The sequence below is a fragment of the Cetorhinus maximus genome, chromosome 20 (genome assembly GCF_964194155.1).
Source record: "Cetorhinus maximus chromosome 20, sCetMax3.hap1.1, whole genome shotgun sequence".
NCBI classification, from domain to species: Eukaryota; Metazoa; Chordata; class Chondrichthyes; order Lamniformes; family Cetorhinidae; genus Cetorhinus; species Cetorhinus maximus.
In genome coordinates this window covers 45334319-45340318 of record NC_135898.1, presented here as the reverse complement: position 1 = coordinate 45340318, position 6000 = coordinate 45334319, and positions in this window count along the sequence as shown.

The window sequence follows — 6000 nt, the reverse complement described above, 5'->3', positions numbered from 1 at the left end:
AATATCACAGATTCATTATCTGCAAGCAATGCGCTGCCTAGTAATAGATTACATGTCTCAGTTGGAGCCATTTATCTACATGCATTGCAGTAAATCTTGAAAGAGTGTCCAACAGAGCTAATGCCAAATGTATTGTAAAATCCTGAGATAATGTTGTTTCTTGGGAGAAATGAGGCAGATTTTCTTAACAGTGAGAGATGAAATGAAGCCGACAAGGAAAACTGCTCCACCGATTGTAAAACAGAGAAGTTGCTTCTGACAGGTCTTTCAGCACCAAGGGCAGGATTTTACATCCTGCGGCCGACCCGATTGGGCGTTAAACAGTGCGCGATGACATCGGGCATCCGTTCCGACGTCATCGCGCACTCGCACGATATTTCAGTTGGCGGGCGCACGCAAGAGTTGTCAGCATGCCTGCCGACAGTTAAGAGCCTATTAAGGCCCTTAATCAAGTAATTGAAAGCAACTTTTCACTGTCTGGCCGACCTTACGGTTGGTGGGCGGGCGGGCAAACCGGCCAAGTGGCCTTTACATTTTTTATGAAACCTCACCTACAGGGATGAGGTTTCCAACAGTAATTGAAAAAAAAATTTTAGACGTAATTTTCATTATGTTTCTGCTATTGTTACTGAGTTCTACATCGGGATTTGTTTTTAACATTTTTAAAAATCTTCCTTTTTGATTGTACAATTCTTCAGCTCCCTGAGGCAGCTCTGTGCCTTCAGGGAGCTTTCAGTGCATGCTCCCCCCCCGTGCATCCACAGACTTTTGCGCTCGGGCTCCTCCCGCCCCCCAGCCCGGCAGCGCTGAGCTCCTCAGTGTGTCTTTCATGCCGGTTGGCCATTAATTGGCCAGCCAGCGTGAAATCGCGGTCGGGGCCCGATCGCAGGCTGCAGACCGTTTCATGACTGCTCCTGGGTCCGCCTGCTGCACACGCCCGACGACCGTAAAATCCTGCCCCAAGAAAAATTGATGGCTCTTATTATAGACCAGTACCTGATCTCTGCCATTTGTTCAGGGACAAAATCAGTGGGTTTATAATAACAGACCTGAAATTGTGTTAAAGAATTTGGGTTAAAATTTCATTGTTCACTGTAGCTAACAGCTCAGTGATTTGTAAAATGTATAGAATTTTTGCAAAATGTAGTGAATAATTAAATTATTAAATGCAGACAGCAGCTCAATTAATTATTAAATATAGTCTTTAAGTTAGGTACAGGACATGCAGTTAATAAATTATATTTAGTGACTAACTTGATGAATTGTCACATTTTGACCATAACTTCACTGTCAGTAACCTAATTAGAAAATGGAGTGAATAGACTGCATGGGGGATCCAGGCTGAATACTGTTTGCCTGGTAAAGGTCAGTGCTGAGCAATTGGTAGTGCATTATAAAGTTAAGTAAACATAGAAAACACCAACAATAAATTTATCCTACTATGAGAAAGCTAAGAAAACAAAGTTAGGGTACTCACCAAGCTGTGAAGTCTGGACTTACTTAGCAGAATGGATGAGTGGTAGTGGAGGTGGGTTTTCCTGCAGGTTGGGAGGACCTTTCGGAGGGCTATTGGAAGGGGTTTTTTGAGGGCTTTTAGAAGCCTTTGTGGCATCCTTTGAAGAGCTTTTTTGCAGTGGGACTTTTAAAGAATTATTCCAATGACAGCTGTAATTTTGTTTTTTCCTTTCCTCTGTAGCGCTCCCTGTAACAGTTAAATGTATTGTTAATGCTTCTCTTCACTCTTGAAATATGCTGTCTTCCAGGGTCATCTTCATCAAAGATGACCATTGGCTCTGGGTTGCCACCGGTCTGTCTGAGGCTCATACGCCCCTCCCACGATTGCCTGCTCCCCACCCGAAACTCAGCTCTCACAGGCTCAACACGGGAGTTACGTGGGAATGTCCAGGCGTATGGGTTCAGGTATACAAATGATGTGAACACGAAACAGCAGCAATACAACGCAAATGCAGGGTATTAATTGGAAAGCAATGTTAACATGAAACTGTGTTGTGCAGTATGATATTAAACAAGGACTTCCTATGTTTCTCTCGGGGCCCAATATTTTTTAGGCTTCTCCTCTTATGGAAGTTGTCTCCCAAGCACTATTAGGGTATAGGGCCTAATTTGGATTTGGCAGGCAGTGATCATGGATAAAGGCAATGGCAGAGTCACTAGCTATATGAAGTTGGAACACACAAAATATGTTCAGCAATCTGCCTGAAATTTAGGCCCACTTGTACTGACAGAATGTTGAGTATTGTTTTACCGTAAGTGTGGCTTCACCTTAATTATGCATGATTGACCCCATTGTGTTAACCTGTATTTTAAACAAATTGCTAACAAAATGATCTGACCCACAGTGTTTTATGCTAGACAGATAGTTGTTAAAAGCATAAATAATAGAAGCAGAGGAACTTTTAAGGTAAAAGTTTCTCAAACCTGTCAAAGATAGTCATTTTCAGGCAACAAGCAGAGTTTGCTTTATAAAGGAATTTGCGTAGCTCCAAAAAGAAACAGCAGGTCACTACCCCACTCAAAATTTTGCTCAAGATTCCAACATAATTATTAGTCATCTGAAATGTCTGGATTGTTATTTGAAACCTTGTGCAACCTTTAAAATGTACATACAATCGATGCAGCCATTACAATCTCATCTGTGGTTTAGCATCAGCTATCCCTTTTGTAAGTGGATCTTGCATCCCCTACAATCCCAAGTGCAACTTTATTGTCCCAATACTTATTTCAATCAGAGGATTATTACATACATATACCACTTCAATCTGACATGTGCTGCCATTTCTGCTCCCTCTGTCTTGAGGGAGGTGGAATGAAAAGCATGCTTGTGAGATGAGGCATATTGGTAACCGGTTTATTTGACAGCTAATAAATGACTGAACAGGACACAGTTTTCACAACAAGGCTGATTGATTTCTTACTACATCCTGCACCATTAAAATGAATATTGCCTCAGTGAACCCACTTCTGAGCTAGTTAATCGCAAAGCTAACTGTTCTTTTTACCTCTTTTGCAGGCTGTACCCCTTGAATCTCTCTCCCTACATCTAACTAAAGAATGTGATCTATCACTGGGTCAGACTGCTTCATCCAGAGCGAGAAAGAAATAAAGACCCCCACCTCAAGGAAGCTAAAGTTATCAGCTTGAAAGAAATGCTGCCTTTTTTATATGGAAACTTGTGGCAATCTATTGTGTAATTCAGCCAATTTCCCTGCAGGGTATACAATTAAAAACATTTCTGGTACGATGGCAAGAAATCTTTAAAATCAATCCTAACCTGCTTTACTGTCTCGAGGTTGGTGGCTGATTCCCTCGGGGAACTGTTCTGTCACCAGTAGGCCAACTGTTTTGTACTCAGATAACTTGTTGCTTCCTAATTATTATTTCAAATTGCTTGTGGCTGCATTTTATGACTAGCTTTACATGTTAAGTCAAAAAAGTGTTGTATTTAAAGAGGAATATTATAAATTAACAAAATCCTAGTTCAACCTAAAATGTTATAGCAGCTACGCCTAAAATTAGGAAATCAATTAAGTTAGTTGGGAAGTTATTGCCAACTGTTCTGAGTGGTGATTGTGTTGGTGAGCTGGGCCTATACCCATTGGAGTTTAGAAGAATGACTCTTATTGAAACACATAAGATCCTCAGAGGACTTGATAGGATAGATACCGGGAGGATGTTTCCACTTGTGGGAGAGACTAGGAACTAGGGGACACTTTAAGAATAAGAGATCTACCACATAAGACAGAGATGAGGAGAATTATTTCTCTCAGAGGGTCGTTAGTATGTGGAATTGTCTTCTCCAGAAAGCAGTGGAGGCTGAGTCATTGAATTTATTCAAGGCAGAGTTAGGCAGATTTTTGATAGAAGAGGGAATTAAGATTATGGGGATGCGGACAGGAAAGTGGAGTTGAGACCACAACCAGATCAGCCATGATTTTATTGAATGGCGGAGCAGGCTCGAAGTGCTGAATGGTCTACTCCTGCTCCTAAGTCCGATGTTCCTACATTTTTTTCCTATGAATGGAGGGGCTCACTGGGAGAAAACAATGCATTATAATCAGGCTGTAAGGGTGACCTGGCCTGTACAGATGAGGCCATGGAGTTGTGTGAATGCATAGCTGGAATGATGGGTACTGAGGTGTGAAGAGCTTACATGTACATTCTACACGGAAGAGATCCTGAGGGAAACCCAAGTAACATGTCTCAGCTCTGGGAACAGAGGGGGAATGGGAAATCTGCGCAAGGCTAAATTGCTGGAGATCTTTGTAAGGTGTCATGGTTAAGTAGATCATAGGGTTTATTTACAATTATTCAGAACTATCCACTTCTTTAAATTTTATTTTAATTCAGGAATATATAGTGAAATGGATGAGGAGCCAAAGGACGTCAAAAGAATGATTCCAGGGATTTGATTGGTTGCTCTCCTTGTTGTTCTCAGCTTTATAATAATTTTTTTTTAGAAAGAGATTCACAGATTTACCTCGGCATTACTCATGGTGAGTCAGAGGTGATATTGCTGTGCGGGTGTAGGGTAGCTGCATATCGCCAGTGAAAGGATAAGATCTTGTGTGAGAGAGTGAAATTAGCATTTTTTGCCTGGCAGAATAATTATGAGCGGTGGCTCCAGCTCTTCATGCAGAAACTGGCTCAGATCGTCAACAGCCTCTTTGCTGAATTTTCACCTCAGGATGAAGATCATGGTGGTGGCACAGGAAGTGGACACCATTCCTATTTCATTGTTAAATAGCCACCACATGCAATCTTGCAGTGGTCAGCCAATAAGTAATGCGAGATGCGGGTACTCTCCAATCCTGGCTCCATGGCAGAAACTCAGGCAGAAAATTTGCCATCAGCTGATGCCGTGGCAGATGCAGGTGCCATATCTAAAGGCCTGGCAGCCCTGCTGCTGCCTGAATAAAGGCCTCCATCCTGCTGCTGCTGCCACCTCCCTGACTGCAGCCTCAACCAAACAAGGAGCTCACTGGAAAGCTGCAGCAGGAACGGTGGCAGGAAGATCCCAGGTGGCCATATTTCCAAACAGGCCGCAAGGGCAAGGCAGGAGGTCCTCTCCCCCCGGGATAGGAAGAGAAGGAGGTCTCACCTGACCGGTCTGGATGGAGATTGCAGAGGAGGTAAGGAGCCATGAGGTCAGCCAACCCGAACCTGGATCCAGTGCTGCAAGTGCATCAATGCCCTTAATCATTCTACCAAGGGGAGTGCTCCATTCCTCTTTCCCTTTGGGCCTTGCAGATAGCAATGTGATTTCGTATAGAGGGAGTGACCACCCAGTTAATGGCAATGGGGTCAGGAAGCAGCAGATCTTGTCAGAGGCATGGCTACATTTCAATGAGAGATGCCCAACCATCATTGCTAAATCACCTTTTGAAGGTGGCATCATCATAGGCCATTGCGCCCCTACCAGCATAGGCATTGTGCTTGTCTCCGTGTGGAAACTAACAGTCTTGCTTCTTGTGATTCAGAAAAGCACCCGACAACCAAGACCAGTGCAGAGGTCCGGTAGCCCCCCTGCATCCCACTCTCCCCCCCAACCCCATGGAGGAGGAAGCCTTGGAGTTGGCAGGAGTTAGTTGATGCTGAGACAGAAGTGCCAACTCAAGAGGGTGAGTAGCTGCATGCAGATGCACAAGGATGCATCTGACACACACAAGGTGTTATGTTCATGTGACCAATGCTGGACACATGGAGTTCCACAACTGGGATAGTTGGGATGAGGAAATAGGAAATCCTTAACCCTTAAAGGTTTGTGTTTTCACATACACAGGGTCAGGCCGAGGCAAGAAAAGCTTGAGAGATCCTGGACCAACTGGCCATCTCTGAGGAGGAGGAGGGGATCTCAGAGGGTGCACCATTGCATCATTCCTCCAGATCCTTCCCCCCCAGTGCAGATACTCTCATATCAGTGGGTATGCATTTGCGATTAGATTCAGGGTCACAAGCTGGTGAGCACATCACAGGAATGTC